Source organism: Primulina eburnea, chromosome 2, assembly GCF_022965805.1.
Source record: "Primulina eburnea isolate SZY01 chromosome 2, ASM2296580v1, whole genome shotgun sequence".
NCBI lineage: Eukaryota > Viridiplantae > Streptophyta > Magnoliopsida > Lamiales > Gesneriaceae > Primulina > Primulina eburnea.
In genome coordinates, this window is record NC_133102.1 from 12,796,830 (window position 1) to 12,815,860 (window position 19,031).

Sequence of the window (19,031 nt, forward strand, 5' to 3'; positions counted from 1 at the left end):
ATCATGTCTCTTTCAGTTTCTCCCACAGATGTTTTAAACTTGACTATCGTTCACACCACTACCAAAACCCATTTTTATATGCATATGAAAACATACAATTCACCAGGGGATTCATACGAGTTATACGACTAAGCAACATGCAATTCATTTATCCCATAATCATCATTGGCTACAAATTTACTTGTTTCAACATCAACTGACACTCATGCAAGAAAATTACGAAAGACAACAAATACGAATACGAAAAAAGACCACCCCCTCATACTAAAAGTGTGCAATGTCCCCATTGCACAAAAGATCCAAAACATAAAAATTCAAACACGAATGCAGACTCATAAACACAAAAGCTAAAAACAAGCTAGACTGAAACGACGGTAAGAAATAAAAAAAACAATCAGTAAAGAAATAAAGGTGCAAGGAAGGGGAAACAGTGAACTCCCCTGATCAAGGCTCCTCCTCGTCGTGCTCCGGCGGTGGCACTCCTGCTGCATAGCCCTGATGAAGATAGTCGTACTGAAACTGGTAGGGGGGGGGAATAAATGGTGGACATGGTGGTATAGTCCCTGGGTCTATGCCTCTGTGGATTAGCATGGTGCGCATCATGGAATCGAGATGTGCAATATGGGTCGCCACGTTGTTGTTGACCTGCTCCTGGTGAGCCATGAAAGCCAGACTCTCATCCATTTTCTCGTTCTGAGTGCGCCTGCGGGGCTGTGGGCGATGAGGGACAGCAGCGCTGGATCCACCGGCTTCCTCCGCCTGAGTGGGGAAGTCCACCCGTCGTTTTGCCCTTTTTCGCTGTTCATCCTCCTGACAAATTGGCTTCATCGGTTGAAGCCACTCCTCGTCATCCCGGAAATGTACCCCAGCCCGTGCACACAATTTGGATATGATCCTCGGAAAGAAAAGCCCAATGTGGCTGTTGTGAGCACTCAACATGATCTGAGAAGCTAAAAGTTTGCCCACATTTATGGTGTATTTATGGTGTATCCTTGGGTCAATGCAAAAAGTAGCACCGCTCGTTCCTTTTGTACCTCGTTCTTATGCGAGACTGGCATCATTCTTCGGGCCACAAACAAATACCACAGGGCAACTTCAGCTTTCAAGTATTTCTCGTCAAAGCAGCTTGGTGGTCTGCCCAATGGTTTCCACATCGCATCCGGATGACATAGAGTCTCGATAATCAAGGTGTAGTTGGGATCAGCCACTAAAGCCTGGAAGTTATAGTCATCAACCTCAGCCGTTCCTAAGAGGGAGTTAATCGTAGCAGAATCAAACGGCACAAGGTTTCCTCTAAAAAATTCCCTACTATCAGTTCGTTCACCGGCATTAGCGTAGAATTCCCTAACCACAGACACCACGGCCACCTTAGGTGGCTCGCTAAATTTTTCCCATCCTCTTCTTTCCAAGTCCACAAGAGTAGGCATGTATCTATCGTCAAAGGTACGACGAAATCCCCTTTCGGCAATGGGGTTTCTATGTATTTTTGCATGTTCATATCTATCCCTAGCTGCCGTATTCACGAAGCGTGTTCTATCAAACGAGGAGGAAGAAGAAGAACCGGGGTTACCTCGTTGTTTCTTTGGAGCCATGGTGTTGTTGGCGGAGATGGTGCCTGAATCGGAGAAGATGACCGGAGTGATAAAAATTCTTGTTTCCCTACAAAGATTGTTCCACCTTGCCGAGGATTTGAGTAGGGATTGAAGTCCTGCACAAGAAAATCGAAGAAGGGAGTGAGGTGGATTTAGGGATTTGGGGGAAGTGTATGCGCAGAATGAAAAGGGAAAGGGGGGTTCGCGTCTTTAAACGCAGGAGCGCTCGGGCGGTAGAAAAATACCGCTCGAGCGCCGAGTTCTCGGGGAAAATTTAATTTGGGGCAAGCGTGCGCGCTCGAGCGGTGCATAATTACCGCCCGAGCGCCGACCTCTCTGGATTTTTGTTAAAAATAAGTCGTCGCGCTCGAGCGGTGACTAATTACCGCCCGAGCGCCGAGGTCTCTGGAAATTTTATTTTGTTAATTTTATTTTTTTTGGAAATAAAAACAAAACAATAGTAAAAGACTTGACAAGAAAGAAAAATCAAATTAAATGCCGGAGAATGGAAAGAAAGGTAGTTCTCAATTTTCAGTCGAGAGCTAGACTGTCGGCCAGTCTCAGTTTGAATTGTCTTGGAACCAGGTGATTCCAAGTTGTGGCTCAATCATGCCACCCATGTAGTGCTTCAGTCGCTGGGCATTGACTGTGAATGTCCCATCCTTCCCATCGTGCAGTTCCACGGCTCCCGACAGGTATACTTTAGAAATCACGAATGGTCCAGACCATCGTGACTTCAATTTTCTTGGAAACAGTCGCAACCGGTAGTTGTAGAGTAAAAAATTGCCCCCTTCCTTGAATTCCCTCTCGATGATCCGCTTGTCATGGGCCTTCTTCGTCTTTTCTTTGTATGACAGTGCAAGATCATATGCCAGGTTCCGGAATTCCTCTAATTGAAGTTAGACGTCGTTCACCTGCATCAGTAATTCAGGTGTGATGTGTTGATTGATATAATTCTCTTCTTCATTATCATTCTCCAAATTGATATCTGCAAATCGATCAACTAGCTCAACTAGATCAGTTGGCTTATTAGTTAGCATAGATTCATCGAACACAACATGAATTGACTCTTCAACATTTAAAGTGCTCTTGTTGAAGACTCTATAAGCTTTACTAACTGATCGAGCAAAACTTGAACTGTTAAACCCTTAATAAAAATATGTTTTATATGCTCAAAATTAATCGCAAGTGCACGATGTCAAGTAATAGTATAATGTACCAGAGTACGAGTATCGTTCCACTGAAGACTGTATTTAACAATTATTATTTTCAGTTATTGAACACTTAGCAACGAAAATTGATTTGATTGTTTTCACACTACTATTTTCGAACAAATATGCAAATAAAAAGATTCAATAATTAAATTATGAAAGATGATATCTAAAATGGTTGATTAAAATTCAATGAAAAATGGATTTGTTGGGAATATCGGTTCACCTGCCCCTCGTTAATTAATTAATTTATTCGACAATGATCATATGCTTCAGACAGGTTTTCCTATTCAATTGAACACACTCTCTCGAGCTATGCAAAACTAATTCTACTCAATGAAGTAATTAAATGTCTTTAATTATTTATCAAGAGTGAATCGCATTTCGATCTATGAAAGCCCCTAGTTTTCGACCCTAAGGACTATGACTATCGGCTCGTATCCAATTTTATATATCTATGCAAATTGTAAATCCACGGATTATACCACTCGTTCCTATCACAAGTTATTCTCTCGAACTCACTCGCAATATACAGACGTTGTTAAAGTTAGCTATGCTCTAACAACACAATAAAACAGTAGTATAATCAAGAATAACGCAACAATCTAAATATAAATTAATTCAAATCAACGTTCGGGGTAGGATCTCCTTAAATCCCAACAAATAATAAAAGTTTAGCTACTTGAATTCATGTTAAAACTAAACAAAACAAAGTTTAAAGAAGAGAAACTAAGTCAGAAATACTAGGCGTGACGAAAATCGCAATGACGACGCCCGAAAATCTTCAAATCTTCAACTTCAGGCGCAAAGTGCTCTCCATGGCTTGTGGCGGCTCTCAATGAAGTCTGAATGATGTAAAATCGTGCTTCCAACCCCTACCATATCAGCTACCTTCAGAAAATAAGGAAAAGAATCGTCCACAAATCTTTCCAAAATTAAACGGCGCTCGGGCGGTAGAATATTACAGCTCGAGCGCCACATCTTCGGTAAATCTGCTTGGAAGATGCGACCTCTCGTGCTCGGGCGGTAGGGAATTACCGCTCGAGCGCCACATCGTCTGTACTTTTCTCTTCTTGGATCCCTGCTCGTGCCCGAGCGGTAGAAAACAACCGCTCTAGCGCCGACCTCTTTGGATTTCTCTTTGGCCTTTCACCTCTCGCGCTCGGGCGATACAATTTCACCGCCCGAGCGCCAACTCTTCTGTTCATTATCTTCTTGACTTGGCACTTGGCTCCGATTTTAGTTTTTCCCGTCATTTTTCCTGCAAATTCGTCACACCCAAGTGAGACATGATCACATGCAAATGTTTACTCTAAAATGAACAAAATGTGAATGAAATATACGCATGCACCGTGCAAACACACACACACTAATGCAATAAAACACGTAAAAACCACACCTATCACTAACTGATGAATATCCAGGAAATATTCCCTCTGCAGATTTGTTATCAAAAGCTTTTAACTGATTTTGTCATTATCAAGAATAAAACATCTGCGGCCGAATATTTTAAAGTATGAAACCATACTTTTTCGTCCATGCCAGATCTCATATGGTGTTTTCACATGATTCTTGTTAATTATTGATTTGTTCTGAGTGTAACATGTAGTATTTACTGCTTCAGCCCAAAACCTTTGAGAAATATCAGAATCAACAAGCCTTGTTCTAGCAGCTTCTTTAAGGGTCCGATTTCTTCTCTCAGCTGCACCATTTTGTTGAGGGGTTCTAGCTGCTGAGAGCTCATGCTTGATCCCAATATTCTCTAAAAACATTGAAAGAGTTTGATTGATGAATTCAGTCCCTCTATTCGACCTTATTTGATCAATCCCAACTGATTTTTCATTTAATAATCTTTTAAAGAGTTTAATTAGTTATGCAGCAGTTTGGTCTTTGGATTTGAGAAATATGACCCAAATAAATCTTGAAAACTCATCCACAACTACTAAGGTATATTTCATTCACCCTAAACTTATGACTGGTATTGGTCCAAAAAGATTCATATTTAAAAGTTCTAAGAATCGGAAGGATGATTTACAACCTTTGTTTTTGAATGAAGATCTTACTTGCTTACCAAACTGACATGCTGAACAAATTGTCTTTTGAAAAATCTATTCCGGGAAAACCAATTACAAGATCATGATTACTCAGATAAAAAATAGATTTAAAGTTTAGATGGTTTAACCCCTTATGCCACAACCAGTTTTTAGAAGATTTGGAAGCAATGAAACAAATTGGTGCATAAGGTTGATCATTCCAACTGATTTTGTAAGTGTTTCCACAACGATTTCCAGTTAGGATGACCTCATCAGTTGAGTTCTTTACCGAACAAGAATGTTTGTCAAACTGAACTGAGAATCCATTGTCGCATAACTGACTAATGCTAATCAAGTTACACTTCAGATTCTCAACTAATAAAATATCTTTGATAGTAAAGTTACCATGGATAAGCTTACCCTTACCCACAGTTTTACCTTTGGAGTTGTCTCCAAAACCGATGTTTGGTCCTGTGTATTTGACAAGTTGGGATAGTAGACTGTATCCCCTGTGATATTCTTTGAGTATCCACTGTCTGGATATCAGGTGGATTCCTTGTTTGTACCTGTTACCAACAATCACACACAGTATATGATCTTGGTACCCATATTTATTTGGGTCCTGGACTGATTAGTACTTTAGGAACCTAGATTTGCATCAGTATAACTTACTTTTCAGTTGATGTGTTCCAAATGGTCTTTATCGATTTTTGGGCAATAAATGTGTGGTGTGAAGAAGAAACATTATGATTTTTCCCCTTTTTCAACTGACTGTTCTTTTGAAACCGTTTCTGAACTGGCTTACATTTGTAGCAATTGTAATAGCCCTTCTTTGAGTACTGATTTTTATAACTGGATCGTTTAGGTGACCAATTTCTTGAATCAGTTGAACTCTCAGAGTTATATCCAATTCCATACCGTTTGCCTTTGTTCTTACTTTCAGACGATTGAACAGCTGGTTTACTTGGTTCTGAGAATTCATTTATCATAGTTGATTTTACAAAGGTAATGTGCTTTCCTTTGTTTTCATTCAACTTTGGTTGTGTATCACTCGCAGAAATTTCAATATGACGGTTGAAACCTAAACCAGTTTTATCATCAACTGATTTTTGTACATTCTGCATTCCAGTTAATGTAAATGAAGACTTGTTTCAAGCTTGAATCAGTTCAGTGTGTTTTGAAATTTCAGTTTTTAACAGATATATCAACACTTGGTTCTTAACCATTTCAGCCTTTTGCTTTGCGATATCTCTTTTTAAACTCAACACTTCAACTGATTCATCAGTTTCCGTTTTGTTGTCATTGGGATCATTTTGCTCAGTTCTAATTTTTTCAAATAATTGAGCAAGTTTGTGATACTCATTTACCATGTCGTATAAGGTGGTAATGAGTTCCTCATGAGTGAAACCATTAGAGCTAAATTCAAATACATGTTCACTTGCTGACTTTAGTTCAGGATCATCTGTCATTAAGCATTTGACTTCTTCATCATCACTTGAACTGCTTGGGCTTTCAGGTTCTGACTCCCCGCTGTCAATTTCCGTCCACTTAGATTTGCTCTCCTCAGCTAGAAGCACCTCATGTTTCTTTTTGAATGACTTCTTGTCATCCTTGGTTCTTATTTTATGCTCATAGGGCTTCTTCCCTCTTTCAGCAGAGCCTCGACTATCCTTCCTTGGTTTGGGACAGTCAGCACTGTAGTGACCAGTTTTGCCACAATTGTAGCAAGTATAAGTTTCTTCTTTGGAGTGGTTTTTCTGATATTGTTTCTGGAAGTTTCCTTGATTTCTTCTCATAAATTTACCATATTTTATAAAAAAAAAATGACATCGCGTCATTGCTTAGATGATCAGCAGACTTGTCAACTGAACCAGTTGGTTCCATTTTGACACCAGTTAAAGCAGTTGTGGTCGCTGGTGTGGAAGGTTCACCTTCTCTGGTTTGTAGTTCAAACTCGTAGGCATTCAGATCAGCAAACAAGTCATGAAGTTCGGCCTTGTTTAGGTCCTTTGACTCCCTCATTGCCATGGTTTTGACATCCCATTCTTTGGGAAGACCTCTGACAACTTTCAGTGCTACCTCTTTATTGTAATACACTTTTCCAAGTGCATTTTGCTCATTGATGATTGTCACGCCCCGGGACGGGGGTTGATTGACACCGGCGTTGCTCTCAAATATTACATTCGAAAACAACAAGCCTCAGAAGTACAGAATCTCAAAAACCAGTCTTTTATTCATAATACGAAATCAATCAATTGTCTGTTACAACTCGAATACTGATGTTTTACAGCGGAAATGTAAAACCAAATATTACAGTATCTTAACAGATGCAGCGGAAATAAAATAAACATAAACTGAGAACAACAGTCTTCATCACCAGCCCCAGAACTGGATCTGCTCCTCTTCTTCTAACATTTCTTCAGTACTCTTATCTGAGATGGGTTTGGTGGGTGAGTGATATGATTGTCACTCAGTAAGCGGGGGCGGGAATAACTCCCAGTTTTCGAAATCATTTTATACAGAACAGTAATACGAAAATATACAGAAATTCTTATTTTCATAACAGAAATCAGTGTTCAGTGTTCAGAAATCAGTAATCGGTATTCAGTAGTCGGAAATCAGAAGTTTATCAAATAAGCACTGAGCACATTCGTGAATTTCATGGCTAAACAGATATCAGTCCCCTATATGTTCTCTCCTCTAAGGGGTGAGGCCAGTATTCAGTAATCAGTAATCAGTAATGTTCAGAATATATATTCCTACCATTAGTTCACTAAGTTTCAGTGCTTCGAAATCAGATAACAGGATTCAAGAATATATTTTGCTTTAAATCAGAAATCATCAAACAGTTTTCAAGGTAATTATACATAAGCCCACTTACCGTAATTTGCTAAAAGAATTTCGGTTGAGGTCTGGAAATCTGCTTGCCTTGCTACTGGATTTTACAGCTTCGAAAATGCACTCTCTTAGCTCTAATTTCAAGTGATACTCTCAAGATTTGTGTAACCCAATTCAGAGCTTTGAGAGTGTTATTTATAGGCAATTATTCTGAATGTTAGCTTCCCATTAAATGGCCATAATCTGCCATTAACCACCTTTATTCCGTGATAAATGCTTCAGTTACAACTCAATAGCTGAATCAGTAACTGTCTGCTGGAATTCGCTCTTCTGCTGCTGGATTCGGTCTGCTGGATTTTGATCTGCTGGATTCTGGTCTGCTGGAAAATGCCATCTTCTGAAAATATGAGTTGCTGCTGGAATTGTTGGCTTCTGCTAAAATTGGCCAGCTGCTGCTACTGCTGGAGTTTCAGGTTCTCACATCCCTCCCTCCTTATAAGAAGTTTCGTCCTCGAAACTTGGCTAAGCATGATCTTTAAAGAGATAAGGGTATTGTTCTCGCATCTTTTCTTCCAACTCCCAAGTAGCTTCTCTTTCGGTGTGATTGGACCATTGTACTTTGACATATGGAATAGTTCGACGTCTCAGTACTTGGTATTTGAAATCCACAATTCGAATCGGAATTTCTTCATACTTCAGTTCTTCATTTAGATTGCTCCCAACCAGAAGTGGTCCAGCTTCCAGGATGTGACTTGGATCAGAAATATATCTCCTTAGCTGCGAAACGTGGAATACATTGTGAATTCTTGACATTTCGGTTGGAAGTGCTAATCTATAAGCAAGTGTTCCCACTTTCTCAAGAATTTCAAATGGCCCGACGTATCTGGGATTCAGTTTCCCAGCCTTATTGAATCGGATTACACCCTTCATGGGTGACACTTTTACATATGCCCTATCTCCAACTTCAAATTCCACGGGTCGTCTCTTCAAGTCAGCCCAACTTTTCTGTCGATTTTGTGCAGCTTTTAATCTTTCTTTGATCAAGGCAACTTTCTCCACTGTTTCTTGGATCAGTTCGGGTCCAACAATGGTTTTTCCCCTACCTCATCCCAATACAGTGGTGATCGACATTTTCGTCCATACAAAGCTTCGTATGGTGCCATCTCAATACTACTGTGGTAACTATTATTGTTTGCGAATTCGATCAAGGGCAGATGTTCGCTCCAATTACCACTGAAGTCTAGAGCACAAGCTCTCAGCATATCCTCAAGAGTTTGAATTGTTCTCTCTGTTTGGCCATCGGTCTGAGGATGATAGGCCGTACTAAGAGTAACCTTAGTCCCCATAGCTTGTTGAAAGCTCTTCCAAAATCGAGACGTAAATCTAGGATCTCGGTCTGACAGTATGCTAGCTGGAACTCCATGCAATCGTACGATCTCATTCATGTACAATGTGGCTAGCTTATCCAAATTATAGTTCATGCGGACAGGTAAGAAATGCGCAGATTTTGTGAGTCTATCTACGATTACCCATATTCCGTCATGACCTTGTCTCGTCTTTGGTAAACCCACAATGAAATCCATAGAAATATGCTCCCATTTCCATTCTGGAATTTCTAGCGGTTGCAGAAGTCCTCCAGGCCTTTGGTGTTCTGCCTTGACTTGCTGGCACACGTGACACTTGGAAACATACATTGCCACGTCTTTCTTCATTCCACTCCACCAAAAATTTCTCTTCAAATCTCTGTACATCTTGGTACTGCCAGGATGTACTGAAAATTTTGACTTATGTGCTTCAGACATTACTTCTTGTCGAAGGTCATCAACGTCTGGTACGCACAATCGTCCTTTTATCCACAAGATTCCTTTGTTGTCTATCTCGAAATCTTGTGATTTCCCTTCCTTGGCTTGCTCTTTCAGTTTTACCAAAGCGGAATCTTTATCTTGGCTTATCTTGATTGTCTTTCGAAGACATGGTTTTGCGGAAAGTGATGTCAGGATTACCTTCCTCATATTCTTTCGACTTAAAGCATCTGCTACCTTGTTGGCCTTGCCTGGATGGTAGTTTATTGTCAAGTCGTAATCCTTTATGAGTTCAATCCACCGCCTTTGTCTCATATTTAGTTCCTTTTGAGTGAACAAATACTTGAGACTCTGATGATCGGTGAACACCTCACACTTGGCTCCATAAATGTAATGTCTCCAAATCTTTAGTGCGAACACCACTGCAGCTAATTCAAGGTCATGTGTTGGGTAATTCTGTTCATACGGCTTCAACTGTCTTGACGCGTATGCGATCACCCTTCCCTCTTGCATGAGTACACATCCTAAACCTTCTTTCGATGCATCACTATAGACGGTGTAGTCCTTACCTTCCATAGGTAATACTAGCACTGGTGTGGATGTAAGCTTCTTCTTCAAAGTCTCGAAGCTTTGCTCACATTTTTCACTCCATTGAAATTTAGAGTTCTTCTGTGTGAGCTTGGTGAGGGGTATGGCTATTGAAGAGAATCCTTCAACAAATTTTCGATAATAGCCTGCTAATCCCAAGAAGCTTCGAATTTCTGTCACACTCTTTGGTCTAGGCCAATCCGTGATTGCTTCTACTTTCTTAGGGTCCACAGATACTCCTGCTGCTGATATTATGTGTCCCAAGAATGCAACGCTCTCTAGCCAGAATTCGCATTTCTTGAACTTGGCGTATAGTTCTTTTTCTCTCAGCTTCTGGAGGGTGAGACGAAGATGTTCTTTGTGGTCTTCTTCACTTGACGAATATACTAGAATGTCGTCGATGAATACCACAACAAATTTGTCAAGAAATGGTTTAAACACTCTGTTCATGAGATCCATGAATACTGCCGGAGCGTTTGTTAATCCGAACGGCATCAATGTGAACTCATAGTGTCCGTACCTTGTCCTGAAGGCCGTCTTTGGGATATCGTCTGATTTGACCTTCAGTTGGTGGTATCCTGACCTTAAGTCGAGCTTGGAAAAGACTGAAGCTCCTTTGAGTTGGTCAAACAAGTCATCTATCCTTGGAAGCGGATACTTGTTTTTGATTGTGATCTTGTTCAGCTCTCGGTAGTCGATTCACATCCTCATGCTTCCGTCCTTCTTCTTTACAAATAGGATAGGAGCTCCCCACGGAGATGCGCTTGGTCGGATTTGCTTCTTGTCCAACAACTCTTGAAGTTGCTCTTTGAGTTCTTTCAACTCTGCTGGAGCCATTCGGTACGGTGCTTTTGAGATTGGTGCGGCATTGGGCACTAAGTTAATCTCAAATTCCACTTCGCGATCGGGAAGTTCGCCAGGGAGTTCTTCAGGAAAGACATCCGGAAATTCTTGCACTACTGGAATCTCTTCAAGCGTGAGTGTGGTTTCTTTCTTTACCTCGCTTAACATAGCTAGGTAAACTTCTTCTCCACGCTTCATGGCTGTCCAAGTTTGAGAAGCAGAAAGGAGAGTCTTTCGTTCTTTGGTCTTGCCATGAAATAAAATTTTCTCTTGGTGTGGAGCTTGGATGGTTACCGTCTTTCCATAACAATAAACTAAGGCATGATTCTTGGCTAACCAATCCATTCTAAGAATTATGTCGAATTCCACCATGTTTAGTTGAATCAGGTTTGCCTTGAAATTCTGATCTCCTATAAGAACACTAATTTCCCGATATAGAGTGCGAGTTTCTAAAATTCGATTTGCAGGGGTGGCTACTCTATATGGTTCTTCTAAGTCATCGGGCTTAGCTCCTAACCTCTTGGCAAATCTCTTAGACATGAATGAATGCGTAGCACCACAATCAAATAACGCATAAGCAGATATATTATTGATTAGAATGGTACCGGCTACGACATCATTGGAGTTGTCCGCCTCTTCTTGAGTTATAGCATAGACTCGAGCATTTGGCTTGTTCTCCTTAGGCTTATTTGGAGTTGCTCCGCCTGCTGGACCATTCCTCAGATCTGGAAAAGGGCATTGAGCAATGCGATGACCCATCTTTCCACAACGGAAACAAGCTCCCGAATTCTTACGGCATTCACCCGTGTGAGTGAATCCACAATTTTGGCACTTGACTCCCACTTTGCTTGATGGGGAAGAAGTGGTTCCTTTGGCTGGAACACTGGTGAATTGGTTGCTTGAAAACCTAGGCCTTTTGAATTGTTGGCCCGATTGGTACTGGCCTTGCTGAGGACGTTTGAGTTTGTTTTCTCCTTCACGCCTCTTAATGTCATTTTCAGCCCTAATGGCGGCTCCCATCAATTCCTCAAAGCTGTTGGGCTCGATAACGGCAAGGGCAGATTGAATACGGCTGTTCAATCCCTTCTTGAAGCGATGCATCTTCAAAGCTTCGTCTCCCATGATGGTTGGGGAGTAAGTTCCCAACGAGTGGAACTTGGACGAATACTCCACCACTGTCATGTTTGGTTCTTGAACCAAGCTTTCGAATTCTGACAGCTTCTGCACTCGAACTGCTGTCGGAAAGTACTGCCTCAGGAATGCCTCTCGGAACCTTTGCCAAGTGATAGGTCCCGCCTCTATCATAGCTGGTGAGACTCCTTCCCACCATTTGGCAGCTTGATCGACAAGAAAGGGTGTAATCACCTCTACTCTGATCCTTTGGGGAACCTCAAGTAGTCGAAGATGATTTTCCACCTCCTTCATCCAATTCTGTCCGACCTCTGGATCGGTGGTCCCATCGAAGTTAGGAACTCTTGCTCTTCGGAGGGACTCATAATGCTGCTTAGTCCCATTCTGAGCTGGAGGTGGTGGCGGTGGTTGATTAGCATTTGGGTTGACTAACCCTTGTAGCGTGGTTGCCACAATCGTGGCTATTGCCATTAAATCCACTTGGCTGAGGCCAACTGCTGGTGGCTGTTGTGGTTGTTGTTGTTGAGCATTCTCATCGTTGCGGTTGTTGTAACGAGGGTTGCGATTGTTCCTTACTGGTCTTCCGTCCATTTCCTATAAATACGAAAGTTCTAAGGTTGATGGCAGAATAGAGACTAATCAAAAGAATCACAATGATTGAGTAATTGCTCCGAAATTAAATATGAACCAATGGATAGAAATAATCTTTTATTGATTCTTCAAGAAAGTGCAATTACAAATGAACTTTGAAAATGAAATAGAAATGTAAATGGGACAAGTGTCACAAGACTACTAATGATGTTCTAATCTATCACTTCTCCCAAATCTAAATCCATATGATCCTCTTCAACTTCCTCTTCTTCTTCTTCGGGATCCTCCTCGGGTTCATCTTCATGGTTGGCTATTACTGCTTCGAGATGTTCAATATGCCCATGCAGAACTGCATTCTGGTCGCTAAGAACTTCAACAGTACCTTGCAACTCTTGAATCTGAGCATCAGTATGTTCTCTATACTGATTATGCTGGTGTACGAGTTGGTGATTCTGATCCTTGAGTATTTGGATCTTGTCAAGTAGTGTGTCACGTAACTCGATGAATTCCACCACAGTCTCTTGGGAGGTTTCAAACTCTTCTTGAGCCTTCCTACTCCTCTCTTCTGCCTCATGCAGATAGTGAGCATAACGTTGAACATCACCCTCTAAGTGCTCTGCTCGACGCTCCAATTCATCTTTGTCCAACTCTAGACAATAGTTATGTTGCTTGAGTTTCTCTAGCTTCCTTTCTAGGCTCTTAATGTAGCTACTCTGGTCAGCCATATCCTACATCCAAAAACATGAGATTCAAGGTTCAGAAATGATCTCAAGAATATAGGTCGAGTTATAGACAAATACTGGAATGAACAGAATCAGTACTGCCTATACAATTAACAGAAGAAATAGCTCAAAAATTTTCGGTCTCAGAATGGTGTGAAAATTTTACTAAAAATCCTTCACATCAAGGACATGAATGGTACCAAGTTTGGTGCAAAGATACTAAGCCAATTGAAAATGAAAATTCCTCAAAGTTTCGAAAAGTTGGAAAATTTTACGGAAATTATTATATCCCTATCTAAACGATGGATTTTAGGCTTCGTCGGTGGTGCTAGAACGATGAATGGTTCTAGGTTAGGTTCTCCTCGTCGAGAGCTTTCCAACGCCTACTTTTAATGGTAAAAATTCCTCCTGGATCAAAAGTTATGGCCGTTTGAAGTTTGCGCGAAAAACACCTCAACTTCTATGCCATTTTGCGAGGTCTACTGCATTTGCTTGCTGGAATACACTGTCTACTGCAATTCTGATGCTTCTGCAATCAGTCTGCTGCTTTTCCAGCATTGTCTGCTACATTCCGAGTCTACTGACTCAGTCTCCTGCATTCAGACCTACTGGTTTCCTTCTACTGGTTCTGGGTTCGGCTACTGGTTTCCATCTACTGGTTCTGGTTTCGTCTACTGGTTTTGGCCTACTGAATATTTTTTTTTTTTTTTACTCGTTTCAGTAGTCTATTACAGTAGCTTATTTTCAGTAGTCTATTTTAGTAACCTTCTGAACTTATTCTCAGAAGTCTATAAGAACTTATTATTTCTAGTTCCTCCTCCCCAGATTATGAAACCCGGTTCTGCTCTGATACCACTTCAATGTCACGCCCCGGGACGGGGGTTGGTTGACACCGGCGTTGCTCTCAAATATTACATTCGAAAACAACAAGCCTCAGAAGTACAGAATCTCAAAAACCAGTCTTTTATTCATAATACGAAATCAATCAATTGTCTGTTACAACTCGAATACTGATGTTTTACAGCGGAAATGTAAAACCAAATATTACAGTATCTTAACAGATGCAGCGGAAATAAAATAAACATAAACTGAGAACAACAGTCTTCATCACCAGCCCCAGAACTGGATATGCTCCTCTTCTTCTAACATTTCTTCAGTACTCTTATCTGAGATGGGTTTGGTGGGTGAGTGATATGATTGTCACTCAGTAAGCGGGGGCGGGAATAACTCCCAGTTTTCGAAATCATTTTATACAGAACAGTAATACGAAAATATACAGAAATTCTTATTTTCATAACAGAAATCAGTGTTCAGTGTTCAAAAATCAGTAATCGGTATTCAGTAGTCGGAAATCAGAAGTTTATCAAATAAGCACTGAGCACATTCGTGAATTTCATGGCTAAACAGATATCAGTCCCCTATATGTTCTCTCCTCTAAGGGGTGAGGCCAGTAATCAGTAATCAGTAATCAGTAATGTTCAGAATATATATTCCTACCATTAGTTCACTAAGTTTCAGTGCTTCGAAATCAGATAACATGATTCAAGAATATATTTTGCTTTAAATCAGAAATCATCAAACAGTTTTCAAGGTAATTATACATAAGCCCACTTACCGTAATTTGCTAAAAGAATTTTGGTTGAGGTCTGGAAATCTGCTTGCCTTGCTACTGGATTTTACAGCTTCGAAAATGCACACTCTTAGCTCTAATTTCAAGTGATACTCTCAAGATTTGTGTAACCCAATTCAGAGCTTTGAGAGTGTTATTTATAGGCAATTATTATGAATGTTAGCTTCCCATTAAATGGCCATAATCTGCCATTAACCACCTTTATTCTGTGATAAATGCTTCAGTTACAACTCAATAGCTGAATCAGTAACTGTCTGTTGGAATTCGCTCTTCTGCTGCTGGATTCGGTCTGCTGGATTTTGATCTGCTGGATTCTGGTCTGCTGGAAAATGCCATCTTCTGAAAATATGAGTTGCTGCTGGAATTGTTGGCTTCTGCTGAAATTGGCCAGCTGCTGCTACTGCTGGAGTTTCAGGTTCTCACAATGATGCTACTGACTCTTTCATCATATTCATGCATTGTTTCTCCAGACTTCATCTTGATGTTGTCAAATTTCCGAACCGCTTCCTTCAAATCTGGATCAGTTTCTCTCATATTTCTTTGGCAGTTTTTCACATTTTGATTTTGCTGAAGTGACTTTATCCAGCATTTTATATAAGATATCCTTTGCAACATTGTCTAGATTGGCTTTTTTCTTATCTTCAGCTGTCCACTCTTCTCTGTGCTTCTCTATACGTTGTGGTGCCCCATCAGACATGGCTATAGCTGTGTTGGCTTTCAAAATCTTCATGGGTCCATCAGTAATGACGTACCAAATATCATCGTCCTGTGCAACTAGATGAGCCTGCATTCTGATTTTCCAGTCGTCAAAATCTTCTTTAGGAAACATTGGGATTTTATTGAAAGAAGACATGGTTATCAGTTTTGTGAATAAGAATATTCTGGGACAAGAAACAACTGCTCTGATACCACTTGATAGGATCAGATATTTTGTTAAAAGAGTGTTTAGAAAGAGAGATTTGAATAAACACTCTCAACTTTTCGAATCTTTTTGAAAGTTGAGTTCAGTTTAGTGATAAACTGATACTTGGAATCCTATCGGTAAATATCACTAAGTTAACAATAAAGTGCGGAATAAAATTGACTGATAGATAGAATAAAAACTGAAATAAGAACACAAGATTTTGCGGATGTTCGGAGATTTCAAACACTCCTACGTCACCTCTTCTATCAAAACGATAGGATATTCATTAAAAGACTTTGATCGATACAAAAAATTGTAGAGGCCCACTTCAGTTTGGACTTAACACTGGCAAGACTGAAAATTTTAGTTTACAAAATGCTTCATAGTATACAACTGAATTTAGCACAACCGATCTTTTACAAGATCGAGTTTTTCAATGATAACGTTTTGCTTTAAAGCTCGAAATAGTAGCCTTGATTGCTACGAATATGTGCGATAAGCGTGAGCTTTTGATTTTTCGAATGTAAGCAGTAATTTCAGCAGGGTAACAGAAAGCTTAATGAAATAGTAGGTCGATTCTTTTTCAACTGCTTCCCCTCTGCTATTTATAGGCTTCCCTTCAACGGTAATATCAAATTTGAATCTTTTTATCCATTGGTTTGCCATGTCAACATTTTTCTGTTATTCGGACACTGTAGGTTTATTGCGGCATTCCCACTATCTGTTGCAGTTTTGCAACGTACCGTAATTTTTGAACTACTTGAAATTTACGGGAAAATAAAAATTTTCATAAATACAAAATAAGCTTTTCTATTGTAATCATCCATTATCCGTTTCCAAAAATATTTGCAACCAAACGTTCGAAATTTAAAATTTTGCTAAATCATTTGTCTAAAAATCATGACACTAACATAAAAATCAGAGTATTTAAACGTTGCATAAATTCTTAAAACTTTGGCGGTAGTCGGGTTTAGCCTCCCGCTCAGTCCAAGCCGGCTCACTGGTCCTCACCTCTCGTCTCTTCAAACTCATCCTCACCTGCATCGATCAAGTCTAGTGAATCTAAAGACTAAACATGTATAAATTGAAAGTAACAAGTAATACGTAATAAAATCACATGCAACTTTAAAATAGGACGTACATACTTGAACTTTAACATGCATAAATAAGCTTGAGCATACGTACATATCATGGACGTCCCATCAACGTAAAACTTTTCTTAAACATGCTTACATCTACATACTTTAACATGCATAAACTTCATCATTTTGCGTAGAGGCATATTTCAAAGCAATTGACCCATACATAAATACGCCTGATCAGACTAAACCACAATACTGGGCTGACAGGGAAGATCCACTGCCACATACATGAGATCTCCGTTCATAATTTAAAGGGTTGATTGGTCCTTGGACATACTTTACCGCTTTCCAATCCTGATCTAAATCCGTTCATAATTGAACGGGGTGGATTGGTCCCTTGTAATACTTTACCGCTTTCCAATCCCATACATAATTTGGTCACAAGACATTTAGCATACCTCAAAAACTTAAAGTATTTTCTTTGCGCGTCAAACATACTTACTTGATGTTGAGGGATTCATTGGATCTCGCTTGGGGATACTGCTGCACATACTACATGAATTCCAACACTTAACTTACATAACTTAGAGTTAGGTATTCGTGATCACCACTGAATCAAATAAATAGCTTATGCCGTTCTAGATTACTCAGGACTTGACCTCGTTTAATCATCGTACTAAACCATGACATAATGTTAGAGTAGGTACACGTCGAGCCAAGTGTTGGCTGAGTGTTCATAATGAAACTCTATGTATAAACAGTCTTTATTTTAATAATATTTGAAATTATTATTTTGGCACATCTTTCTGTATACCCATGCTAGTTGCATAGATAAAGCCCTTGAATATACAAATAGTAGAAAGAATATGAGATGCTCATATGATGAGTATCATGAAACTCATATTTGGAATACTGTATATTCTAAACAGTTCCTAATCGATTCAGCCGCCGCTAAGAAGGATATAGGCCGCTCGAGTTCGAGACTAGTATCTGCGATGTGAGTACCATGTTTCATTGGTAGGGGACATTGTGATGTCCGAGCATGCAGATAGGTGCTCCTGGTAGAGTGCACTGAACAACCCTCCATAAAGGACTTTTCAAGTGGTTCTCACTTATCGAGTGGAAAAGTCCTAGTTATGGTTGTACACCATTAGTCTTTATGACTCGAGACAACATTGAGACTCTATGTGCTATAATTACTCTTTGACTTGTTTACCGACTCTCATGGGGTCATCAGGTGGCAAGGTTGGGTGTTCTGTCGAAACATATAGGAGTCGATGCATTGTAGTCAGGGATTCACCGCTTACCTTCGGGTATGGATATCCTATGTGTTCTCATGTGTATGTAGGTTGAAATCTCTGATCAGAGTATGGTGGTAATTATGAAAGGGGTTTCATAGATTACTCCATCGATGCAACTACGACATGAAACATAGTATCGATTCATTGACAACTCTCGATAAACCAATGGTTGTCAAATCGGTCGAGATATATGAGTTGAAGGGACCGTACTGTACGCTAACCATAATTGAATGGCAGTGCTAGAGCATCTCGGTTCGAGTCCGAGTGGTTCTTGCAGGCACTATCATTTGATACCTAGGGAATCATGTAAGCGATGCTGCTAGGCGTTTAACATGATTGGTTGGGTACTATCAGACTTGAGTTCTGACGTTCTTGTTATCAAGGAGTTGATAAGTAAGAATGGAGCAATTGAGGTATGCTCAAATAAAGACATGTTTAGTCCGAATCACATGGAGATGTGAATCCACGGCTAGTTGTATCAATGAACCATTGAGGGCCACACAAGTGCTAGCTTTCTAGATCCCGTTGAGAAGTAAAATAGTTCAATGTGTTGAACGGCTTATAAAGGAGTTTATAAGCGTAAATAAAATAGAAGTATGACTTCTATAAGGAGGGTGTAACTTTTAATTTAAGGAAGTGTTCCAAAATTAAAAGTTGGCCAAACGAGTAATGTATTTGAAAAATTTTGATTTTCATATATATTATTATGGACTAAATTAAATTAATTCAAGTGTTGAATTAATTAAACACTATTGGACCTAGT